Source organism: Adelges cooleyi, unplaced genomic scaffold (assembly GCF_023614345.1).
Source record: "Adelges cooleyi isolate 19-005CV unplaced genomic scaffold, UGA_ACOO_1.1 ACOO_flye_CR_arks_rails_tigmint_CR_PRNA_307, whole genome shotgun sequence".
Lineage (NCBI taxonomy): Eukaryota > Metazoa > Arthropoda > Insecta > Hemiptera > Adelgidae > Adelges > Adelges cooleyi.
In genome coordinates, this window is record NW_026095978.1 from 3,387,299 (window position 1) to 3,400,480 (window position 13,182).

Here is a 13,182-nt window from a genome sequence, read left to right on the forward strand (position 1 = left end):
TCTGGGGATCAAAGGAAGCCGCGGTTAAAAATTTGCAAGATCAGCATTTTTCTGGAAGCAGCGGGCAATTAAAAACCCATTAAAATTCCGATGTTATCACAGGTGTACGCCGCGGGCAATTAAAAACCCATTAAAATTCCGATGATATCAATGGAATGTGCAAATTTGTTTGCAACAAATGACGTCACGTGAGTGTATTATATTGTCAGCTGACGTCATTTTTGTTGCAACAAACGCATAGCTGACGTAATATTGACATAGGTCATGCATTGCATGCAATTTTTTTTTTGGTTTGTGTATTTTTTCTGACTTGAACGTTTAGAAGCTGGAGGTTTCTTTCAAGTTCGCCTTGAGTATCACTCAAATTTTTGACCGTCTTGGTGATATCGTAGGTTGTGGTTTGAATCAACCGGATCTTTTCATTCACTACGCTTGTAGCAGTTAATTTAGACTTTGCGAGGTCTACAATTTTACTGAAGATAGATTCAGAGTTTAACATGGGGTATGAGTCGAAAATTGTTTTGGTTAACGACTTAAGTGAGCTGCTGATACTTCGCCGGACGCGGGAATTTTCATTGTCAATGTCGTGTCCAAGTGAACTCTGTATTGCATTATGATTGGATTCGATTTCGAAGAGATATGGAAGGGTTGCCCGATCAAACTGATGACAGGCTTCTGAAAATTCCATCACGCTAATTTTATTTTTTAGCTGTGAACAGATCTGACCTGTTGCATTATAGAAATGCATGAGAGTTTCGAATTTGGATTTATAATGGGACGTGTCGATAAATGTCACAATTGTCCAATCACTATTGTGTAGTTTGATATTAGTTTTACGTTCATAATACATTCCCGTGTGATCTGGAAATGTATCCATGTGGGCTAAATTTTCTGGTGGTTGATTATGGAATTCAGCATATGCGTGTGTTCTAAAGAGAAATAAAAAAATGTTCTAGGCAAATTGCTTTTTTAGAAGGTTTTTATGCACCACATGTCGTTTTCCCCTCTGCTTAATCGCTACATTGACCTGGTTAGGGGATATTTCGAGAATCTCAAATGGACCTGTCCACTTGGGTGTGAGTCAGTGGTGGTTTTCCCGGGAAGGCAAGGGAGGCGGTGCCTCCCTTGAAAATCAAGGAAACTATGTACCTAATATTGTTATTATGATGAGATATTTTGGTTTACAATAAATATTTTCAATCAAAATATTGGAAAAAATGTATATGAACAATAATTTTTGAAAGCGAAAAAAAAATTTAAGAATTTGAAATAACGTCTCTCCGTATCAGCGGTGACAACCGCCGCCGTCCGCTGCCTGTTTTTACACACGTGGCATAAGGGCAGCCGGCGGAGGCGGCTGCCGCTGGTCGCCGCCGCTAGTATCTCACGTTATGTTGTTGTGTTCACAACATACACACACATATACATAACATAATACGAATAGCGCATGCGCAATTCTCTGCGAGAGGCGACATAAAAATATTGCCTTTGTGGGCAATCGACCGATGATCGTTCTTATCTTGGGGAAGAAAGGGGGCATAGATATTCAGCATGTTCATCAGCACCGACACTGCCAACAATAAAACGCCATTTCCCATTATCACTAAATTATTTATCAGCATTCCTAATTTGATATCACTATATTTTTTACTTGATTCTGATACCGGCATCCTATTTAGCGTTTTATTTAGTTTTCATAAGTTATTAGTTAATATATTTTTATACTTATTAGTTTCATTATTTTTGTTCAAAATTAATTCTGTATATGACAGTATAGTAGTTATTAAGCAACATCCATACAGGCGTTGGAGTAATAATGACAAAAACGATTTAATTAAGCAAGGTAAACCAACTCCTCCTCTGACATGTTTGTCTGCAGACAAAAAAGGGTTCTAAAGTGTTTTGTAGCTCTTTTAATTTAAACTTGTATAATAAACATGCGTGGTTGGGTGGAAGTTTTTATTTACAAAAATTATTCTGTTGGCCATGCATTTTATTGAGCCAAACAAATTCTATTTGGACCTCATCAGGTTACTGTGACTTTAAAAATATCTCAAGAAGTATTCAAAGACACGAAGCTTCTAAAGACCATGTTCATAACTATTTAAATCTAAAAAATTTAGAAAAAAACACCGTTAGTGTTGTAGATGTTATTAGTGAACACGGTAAATTATTTAAGCTACGGTATAACGAAAATGTAAGATTAAATAGGTTATGTATGGAACACTTGATTGATTTAACATTATTTTTGGCTAAGCAAGAGTTGGCATTTCGGGGACATGATGAGAGCACAAATTCCTTAAACAAAGGAAATTTTAGGGAGTTAGTTAATTTGCAATTTAGTAGATGCTCATTAGAAGTTCAAAATCATTATACAACATTACAAAATAAGTTTTCAGGTACGTCAAAAATTGTACAAAATGATATAATTTCAAGTATATCCGAATATTTGATTTATCATATTAAACATGAACTTAATCAATGTACGTTTTATTCTGTACAAGTTGACGATACTACAGACATAACTCAGAAAACACAATGTTCTTTTATTTTAAGATATATCAGTAATAAGTCTGAGTTGGTAGAACGTTTTTTTGGTTTTTATGATGTCAGCGAAGACCTGTATGGTCTTCGCTGAAGGATTATTTAATTTAATCACTTCCCTTTTAAAAGAGTTCAGTATTGAAAACAAATTGGTTGGTCAGTGCTATGATAGTGCTAGAAATTTAATGCTGATGGCTGATGCTTGATGGCTGGAAATTTAAACGGCTTACAAGCCCGGATTAAAGAAATTGCCTCTAATGCTTTATTTACCCATTGTTTAGCACATAGATTAAATTTAGTACTACAACATGGACGTAGTAATAACCAAAAATGTCGCATATTTTTCGTTAATATGACAAGTATATCTACATTCTTTCATAATTCAACATCTCGCACTAATGTAGTTGACAGTATTATAGGGAAACGCATTCCCCAGTTTGTTCAAACTAGATGGGCATCGCGTTCAAAGATTTTACATTTAGTAGTTAAAGAGTGGAACAACTTAAAAGCAGTTTTTGAAACCATTATAAACAATCCTAAATCACCATCTGAAACTATTAGTGGATCAGTTGGTCATTTAAAACAATTGAATACTTTTGAATTTGCATTTTTATCACATATTTTTAGTGACATATTTTTAATTACAGATAACCTATTTAACACTCTTCAAAATAAATATTTTGATATAGAATATTGTTTGAGAAAAATAAACTCTACATGTGATCTTATAAAACAAAAAAGAAACGAGACAGAATTTTTGAGTTTATAAAACAAAGCCTTAACAGTGGCCTTAACTAAACTTCCCAAAGCTTCAAGAAATAATTCAAATAGTGAATTAAGTTTTAAAATTGTATTTTATGAAATTATTGATAATATTTTAATGCAGTTAAGTATTAGATTTAATGATACTGATAAATTAATTTATTTACAGTTAGCTGATGTTACAAAATTTAAAGATTATTCTTGTAATTTTCCCACAAGTGCTTTAGAAAATCTTAAAAAAACATATTCTAATATTTTTCAAGATATGGACAAATTAAAAGTAGAACTAGAAGTCTACTTCAATGATGTCAAATATCATAATCTATCACACATTTATGACATGGTTAAGATTTTTGAAAATGATTATTTAAAAGAAGTTATGCCTGAAGTTTATAAGCTATTTTCTCTAATATTAACAATTCCTTCTACTAGTGTTTCTGTCGAAAGAAGTTTCTCTTGCCTAAAACGAATTAAAACATATTTAAGGAATAGTACATCCCAAGAACGTTTAAGTTCTCTGTCTACAATTAGTATAGAAAAATTATTAATCCAACAGCTGAAAGGAAATGAACCATTTTATGAAGATATCATAATTATATATGCTGATAAAAAAGATAGAAATATTGAGTTAAAATATAAAACATAGTTTATACATTTATAATTTAACATATATGTTTAAAATTTTATCTTTCTTAAATTTGTTCTTTTAATTTTTTGTTACAAGAAAGATACTAGTTCATAGACCCAAATTTGAATTCAACATATTTTATTATTTAACTTCTACCCTACTAAAATTTGTACTTTTCATTTTTTGTTAGGTACTAGAAAGATACTAGTCCAAAAAAATTGTATTATTACAATTTGTTTTATTTAAAATTATGAATTGATTTCTTTATGAAATTTGATTTGATTATTTTAATATGTTGTTAAACTTTAATATAAATTATTTTTTTCTAGAAAGATACTAGTCCAAAAAAATGTTATTATTACAATTTGTTTTATTTAAAATTATAAATTGATTTCTTTATTAAATTTGTTTTAAATATTTTAATATGTTGTTAAACTTTAATAAGAATTATTTTTTACTAGAAAGATACTAGTCACTTCAAAATCCAAAAACTTTTACGATTACAATTTCATCTTTTGTATATTGTATTTACGTATGTTTTTACGACTTTACATTTATCTTAAGTTAGTACATTTTAATGATAATTATTTTAATAGATGACGGGTAATGCGATTATAACTAATAACTAGGAAAATAAGCAAAAGCCTTCTGTTACAGTTAAAAAAGGGAAGTACGCTAAAAAAACTAGTATGAAGAAATTTTAGGTCTGGGGGTTTTGCGCTTTTTTTTATCAATAAGGGTACAAAGTTGTTGCCTCCTTAACAATTTAATGCCAGAACCGCCACTGGTGTGAGGTACCACCTACTGACAAACTTAACGATTGAGCATTATTATCATACTGCTCTTTCGCCTTGTTTTTGCTAGCGATTAATCGATTTCTGACAACTTCATAGGTTTCTTGTAATTTTCGGTTAAGCTCGAATTGATAGTCAGTGAAGTTGTATTGAGGTTCTGGAGGTTTCGACAATGATGTAGGAATTTTTACTTGTCTTCCATAAACCAACTCGTAAGGTTGATAGCCTAAAGACGAGTGGATACTAGAATTGTATGCGAACATGGCGAATGGAACGTATTCGTCCCAACTCAACTGATCTTTGGAAACGAAACTTCGGAGGTATTCGCCTAGCGTGCGATGGCTTCTCTCAAGACTGCCATTGCTTTGGGGATGGTAAGGGGTTGTTGATGATTTCTTTATCTTTAACAACCGACAGACCTCCGTGAAGACTTGACTTAGAAATTCTGTACCACAATCCGTCACTACCTGTTCTGGAATTCCGTGCAGGCAAACGAATTGAGTCACGAAATGATATGCTACCGTATTAGCTTCGTGGTTTTCAGAGGGTATTGCCCATGAAAATTTCGTTAAATCATCCTGAAGCGTGATGATGAAAGTGATATTACGGTGTGATTTAGGAAGGGGGCCGACGATATCCATGAAAACTTTCTCGAATGCTCGTGATGACGTAGTCGTGATTATCATCGGTTCCTTAATGGACTTATTTGAAACTTTAGTAAGTTGACAGGTAGGACAATTGAGGTTATCTAAACCACATCCTATTCGAGGCATAGCGATTTGAGTCAGTTGATTGTCTTGACAGAACAATTTGAGATTTAGAAGAGTTTGGAAAAGGGTGTCATAACTAGGTTTTTCACGACATTTTCTTTTGGTAATAAGGTACAGGATATACCTATTATCTTTTACAAAATGTGCGATTTTCGTCACGCATTTTCGCTGGTTTTTAGTTCTTCTATTTGTACAAATTTCTTTCTGAACTTATAAGCGATACCTCTTGTCATGACGAGGTCTTGAGATACACAATGGGCGAGATGTCAATCATTGTCTTCATCGAAAAGATCTCCTGTGACTTCTTGGACATTCGGTGTAGAAGCTTTAGATGAATCCTCTGCTTGTAGTAAGTTGGTGTAGGTTTGCTCGAGCTGATGTGTACTTTCTACAGCATTAGATTGCGACGTCGTCTGAATTGGATGTCCGAATTGTCCATATAATCATTAGAGTCTAAATTTGTAGTATTAGGTGGTTGTTTTGATTGAGCCCTGGTTGTAACGTGAATACGGCTAAGCGCATCAGCGTTAGTATTATTGCAACCTGGCTTGTAATGAATCTGGTAATCATATTCTTCTAATTTCAGTCTCCACCTCGTTAGTCTTGAGTCTGGTTCCTTGATGTTGAACAACCATGTAAGGGCTCTGTGGTCAGTGATGACGTTAAATTTCTGACCATAGAGGTAAGGGCGGAACTGTTTAATTCCCCATACAATAGAACATAATTCTTTTTCTGTTGTATTGTAGTTTTGTTCGGCGCGATTCAGAGTTCTTGATGCGTACGCGATTGGTAAATCCTTGCCGATAGGGCTTTGAGATAGAACACAACCTACTGCGACGTTGCTTGCGTCACAAGTCAGGTTAAACGGTTGACTAAAATCTGGATATTGAAGTAATGGTTCCTGAGTTAGAATAGATTTTAGTTTTTCAAATGATTCTTGACATAGATCTGACCAATGGAACGGAACGTCTTTTTTCAACAAGGACGTTAGTGGTTTTGCGATTGTGCCATAGTTTGGTACAAAACGCCTATAATATCCTGTGAGGCCAAGAAATGACTTTATATCCTTCGCATTTCGTGGAACTGGGAACTCTAGAACACATTTTATTTTCACTGGATCTGGTTTAACGCCTTTATCTGTTATAATATGACCTAAATATTGTACTTCTTTTCGTATGAACGTACACTTAGATGGTTGAAGTTTGAGATTGAATTGTCGAAGTCGATTAAAAACGTCTTTTAGTTTGTTTTAGTGGTCCTGGATGCTGGCAGCATGGACAATTATACAATTATCGTCCAAGTATACGAAAGCTTTTAAACCCGTTAATCCACTTAGTACGGAGTTCATAAGACGTTGAAATGTCGCAGGCGCGCCTTTGAGACCAAACGGAACTCAAAATGGCCTTTGTCCGTGCTGAACGCCGTTTTTTCGGGGTGGTCTAGGTGCATTTCTACTTGATGATATCCTTGAGCTAGATCCAGAGTGGAGTAGTATGTAGACTTGCCTAGCTGATCAAGAATATCTGCGATATTCGGAATAGGGTACGCGTCTCCTGCTGAGACTTGATTTAATTTCCTAAAATCCACACAGACGCGATATTTTACGACACCATTAATGTCCGGTTTCTTGGGCACAACCAATTATGGTGCGTTCCATGGGCTCTTACTGGGAGCTATTATGTTTTGTTCTTCGAGTTGCTTCATTTGTTCGTTGATTTCCTGTTCATGTCGAAAAGGTAAGCGGTATGGACGTTCATTGATGGGCTGTACAGTTGTAGGAGTGTTTATTTCGTGATAAACAGCATCCGTACACGTTAGCTGTCTCCATCTAGATGAAAGATGTCGGAGTACTCACAGCATATTGTTTCAACCGAAACTTTTTCTTCAAAATTGAGGTGGTCAGTTAGAATGGAATCTTTGAGAAGTTGTAATCGTTGGCTACTCGCTGAAGAAGATGAATTTGAATTAAAATTTGTTATGTAACATGACTTTTGTTCGGTCCATATGTCGATCGAAAGTTGATCCAGAGTGAGGCTTTGAAGTGTAATTGAACATTCGGATGTGTTAATTACTGGAATTAGAATTTCATGATTTTTCACAATTGTTAGTACATTTCCGCACAACAAATTGTCGACTAGACTTTGAGAATGAATGACTAGCTGTGGCCTCAGCGATGTCACATGCAGATATAGAAATTAGAGACTCAGAGCGCGGAGATATTTCACATGTTCTTTCTACACGTAAAACTAACTCGTTCGTTTTGAAATTGACAGACAACTGATTGGATTGCAAAAATGGCCTACCTAATATACCTTCAAACTTAATAGGGAAATTAGGATGGACGACATGGAATTCGGCGTTGATTAAATGGTTTGCAATTTGAATGCGTAAGAAGGTTTTTCCCAGAGTTAGAATTGTGTGTTCAGTTATACCAGCCAGACTATAACGTTCAGTCTCTTCTACTGGCACATTTGGATTTAGAACGTCGAGTTTGATTAGATTGAGGTCACTGCCCGTATCTAGAAGTAGATTCAATTGAGTCGGAGTAGTGTTTAAACAGAGGACTTTCACCCGACCATCGTTTAGCTGGGCGGTTCATGCGTAGACTCTCCTAACTGGACGATAGCGGCTTGGAGCTGTCCGGCCGGGCGTGTGCCGTGGCCCGGTCGTTTTGTGTTTTCCGGATTTTGCCGATTGTTTTTTGAGTTTGCATATCTCCTCTTTATAAAATCTTCAATAACATGTCCCTCATTTTTACAGTATCTGCAAATTGGGGCTGTAGAATTTTGATTTAGAATTGGGGTTTTCTGCGGTTTCCCTTTGCTGGAAGAACCCGTCGATGTAGAAGCATTTTGTGGGCAGAATTTAGAAAAATGTCCTTTTTGTCCACAAGAATGACACGATTGGCTAGAATTAGAAGGAACTGATGTAGACAGTTTCCTAGGGGTTTCTTTCAAAAGTTGCCTAGCGCCTAGGTTTGAATTTCGGATACGCTCCTCCTCTCGAGCGGCTTGGATGGCTTTTTCTAACCATGTAGGATTTCTTGCCTTAATAAAGTCCTTCAAACTCCCCAATCCTTCCATGAAGACTTGAATAACCTGGTTATGTATAATTCACTCTATCGCTTGAGCAACCTCCGCCGGTTGATCAGAAGTTTCTTGTTCTATTATCTGATTTTGTAATTTTTCAACTTTCATGGAATAGGTCAAGACGTCTTCTCCCGGTAGTTGCTTTGTCGCATAAAGTTCCAAATATAAATGTGGAGTTGTGCGCTGTGGCTCTAGGTTAGACTTCAGATTATCTCTGAGGTCCTCCCAACTTTCAAACGTTTTGAACTTTGTGATTTGTCAGGCTTTTACCGTAAGTTTTGTTTGAATGGCCTGCAGCAATCGTGGTACCGCAGCTGGGACCACGCATTCCACTGCAAATTCGTATTTTTCAAGGAAGATTTCTAATTGTTCGACGTCCCTTCCGTCAAACGAGTATGGGAGCAATCTAATAGCGTCTTGCAAGCCAATTTGAGTGCTCGATGGCGGTGGATGATTTAGACTATTTAATGCATTCGGTTATCGCTAAAAATATTGTTCTATATATTGTTCGACTAAACTTTGTAAATTGTCCATTATCTCGCCTCTGTCTTGTCTACTGCTATCGGAGTTAGAATTAATATTGTCGGAGTTAGAATTAATATTGTCGGTAATGGGTGTGTATTCGTTCATCAACCACTGATAATCCCTATGTTCTAACCAACTTGATGGTGGGTAGACGTTCGCGACAATATGCTGTGGACCCCACTCAGAATCAGGTATGGTTTCGTCCTGATATCGGGCTTCTACTTTTTGGTTCTTTACTGGTCCGCGATTTGTTTTTGGATTGGAAGACGTAGTGGTCAACGTACTAGCGGCAGTATAGTTGTTAGTTAACGTATACCAACTACTTGCTGATTCAGTGGAAATCTTAGGAATGTATTGAGAAAATGCCTTAGTAGTGTTTGGTTTGCTATAACTAGTGGAGAAACTAGTAGTTGGCCACGGACAGAGAGTGAGACTAACACCAACTGATGTAGTAGGAATTGTACGGGAGACAACGGACGGTGTAGACTTAGTATAAATAGTATTGGAAACAATAGACGCTGTAGAAATAGAATGGATTGTATGGGAGACAATAGACGGTGTAGACGTAGAATGGATTGTATGGGAGACAATAGACGGTGTAGACGTAGAATAAATAGTATTAAAAAACAATAGACGCTGTAGAAGTAATAGAACGGGTACCTGTAGATGTTGTAATACTAGAATAAGAAATAGTACCTGCAGTTGGGGTAGTAGAAATAGTATAGGAGGTATTAAACGCTGTAGAAGGAATACAACTGGTACTAGTGGATGTAGTTATAGTATGTGATACTGGATTAATACCTTGAGTAGATGAGCTCCTCAACTCATCCAATAAAGTGTTAGTGTTATCCAAAAGATTATCAGTACTACCTAGTGTACGGATTGATCTAATTAGGATATCTGTACTACTTGCCAAATCTCTAGGTAGGCTAGTACTACGCCGTGATTTCTTTGAGTTGGAACGGAGAGTGCGAGTCAACGGAATAGGGACGATAGTAACCGGTGGTCTATAATCTCTATCACTTGTGCTACTGGGTGGGCTATTTTGGTCAGGATCACTGCTCATTTAGATGCCATATATATTTTTTAAAAAAAATGTGTACTAACTACGTAGCAATGAGCGAATAAACGGATGGTCAAACGTCTCTAATGACCGTTTACCAAAAAAAAAAATTATATTTTTTTTTTAACTGTTCAAAAAAATATATACCAACAATTATACGGTTTTTTTTTTAACTAAAAACAATTGTACTCCGTCTAATTATTTGGCTTTTATCTTTTTTTTTTTTTAAATATTAAAATTTTTGTTTTTGAAATTATTGTCAACGATATCCGCAAAGCATTCCTAAATGGAAAAAACTTACAGTATGCTGAGAATAATATGTAATGTCCAGTACATATTTCGGATTGGCTCTGCTGTTTGAAGTGGAATAATCGGCGATGAATTAAATGGCGTTGAAAATTAGCAGTTGAATTGAATGACGGTTATCAATGTATAACTTTATTTAGCACTTGAATTAAAATTATATGATAACATTATCAAAAACATTGCTATAACGTTTTGCCGTTTTGGAACTGAAATAATTTTCATAATTTATTCTTATTAATAATTTTAGTTTCAAAGTCATCACTACGGTTTGAGTCAACAAGCGCCTCAATGATCATAGATTGCTCATTTCGAAAACGTTCCACAAATTGCTCGAGTACACGAACACGACCGGGTAACACAGATAAATCGGTCAGGTTAGTTTTGGCGTTTAAAGCAAACTCATGAATATCTTTGATCAACTTTAGAGTATGATCACGTGCCAATCGGTGACGGATAACACGCTTGTCGGAAACATCAGCCGCAGCTTTACGTGACATGGTAAAAAATTCAAAAAACTCAACAAAATATCCGGCCCGAAGGACCAATAATGTATACACTCCAGAAATGGATTACGCGTAATAGTATTTATTTGTAAAGAGTATAAAATAAGTAAAGTAATTGGCGCTTTCCGTTCCCCTTATGATGATATAGGTACCTACTAGAGTGGTCTGTCTCACTAATAACGGTGGCTAATTATAACAAATTAAGCTTCATGCCAAAAATGATCAGTAGGTAATTACATTAATAACTTTTAACCATCATCTTTTTCAGATAAATTTTTTTAGGGTATAATTATTAACGTATACAATTTTTTCCGTGTTTTAGCCATTTTGGTAGTAAAAAATACTTCTCAGAAAATTGTCTTACGGCTTATAGATTGGTATAATTTCGATCACTTTATTTATCTTTGAAAAAGAAAGACTTTTTACAGGATGATATAGACTACATTATCAAAAATGACAGTATGAATTACTGGTTTGTTGATTACTGTTTTCGCCGATGGCGAATGTTGCGTATAAATGAAATGAATGAACACCGAAGTGTGGACGCCAGAAAGTGGACACTAGAAGTGATGGACTTGAATGGGCACTTGAATGAGCACTTTGATGGATCTGGACTTGAATGTAACAGGTGTTAACTTCTTGGATCTCTCTGAAAGACTGACTCTTAGGCTGGTGTGGACCTCCTTATATATTCTAATGCTGGAGCATAGGTGCTGTTGATTGGTCGGGGGTGTGGCGGATTCGAGTACTCTTATTGGTCGGAGGGCCGGCTATAGCAGGAATGTTGTGTGGTCGTGGTAACAACAACACTGCAAACAAAAGGTTGGGTTTGCTGTAGGTAAAAATACTATATACCGAGAATGTTGTGCGGCCGTGGCAACAACAACAATGCAAACAAAAGGTTGGGTTTGCTGTAGGTAAAAATAGTATATACCGAGAATGTTGTGCGGCCGTGGCAACAACACCAATGTAAACAAACACGGGTTTTTTCCGTCGCTAAAAATATCGAGAATGAACACGTCACCGTTGTAATCACGGCGTAAACATGCCGCCGGCCATTGATACAGTAGTATCAATACGGCTCGAGTGATCGTATTCCATCATAACAAAGCAGGAATCAAAGTTTTCCTTTTAACATGTAGACTACATATTTAGCCATGTGATTATGATAATGTTACCAACCGTGTGGTTATGACCATGTAATGAATAGTGTGATTGTGACTAAGTAATCAACCGTGTGATTGTGACTAAGTAATCAACCGTGTGATTGTGACTAAGTAATCAACCGTGTGATTGTGACTAAAGTAATCAACCGTGTGATTGTGACTAAGTAATGAGCAAATTTTTTTTTTACGCGAACGACAAAAATAAACATTAAGAGTGCCTTAATGGTGGAAGCGTGTTGTTTTGGATTTTTTATTTTTTAAATAAGTACATATATATGATCAAGAGACATATATGTATATATATATATATATATTTTTTTTTTTTTTTTTTAATGACAAGTTTGAGGAATTACCCTTGCAACAATATTCGCAACGATTTTTATGACATATTGAAGTGACTATACAAACACACAAACAAACAACAAAATTAACAATCCACATAAATGTGTATGCGTCTGTTCAACTAAGTAATCATATGTAATAAGTATATTTACAAGTACATTATATTTTACAAGTACAGTATATTTTCTCTGTGTGAGAAAAAGAGAAAAACAAAAAAAAAACATGTGGCTTATGCTGTTTTTTACCATTGACTACGAAATCGTTGGTTCGGTTATGTGATGATCGGTACCTGGCAAGGGTAATCGAGTTATTTGCTGACCCGTGACGTGTCACAATGGTCGATTGGCAACACAAATAATTTTGTTATTGGCCTTAAAAAATCACCCTTAGTTGTTCGTATCGTAACTACGCGAACAAAGTTATCGTTGCCCGCGTGAATTTTCAGAACTCGTCCTAATGGCCATTGTCCAGGGTTCAGGTTGTTAATGTGGTCCAACACTAGCGTTCCTTTTGTTATGTTAGGTTGGCTATTGGTCCACTTTGGACGGGTTTGTAGCATGACAACATATTCCCTGATCCATCTGCTCCAAAACTCCTGAAACATTGATTGTATCATGGCCTATCGAGTGCGGTATGATTTAGTATGCGAGTCGTTTTCGTTTGGAAGTGCTGTAATTGGCCTCCCGATCA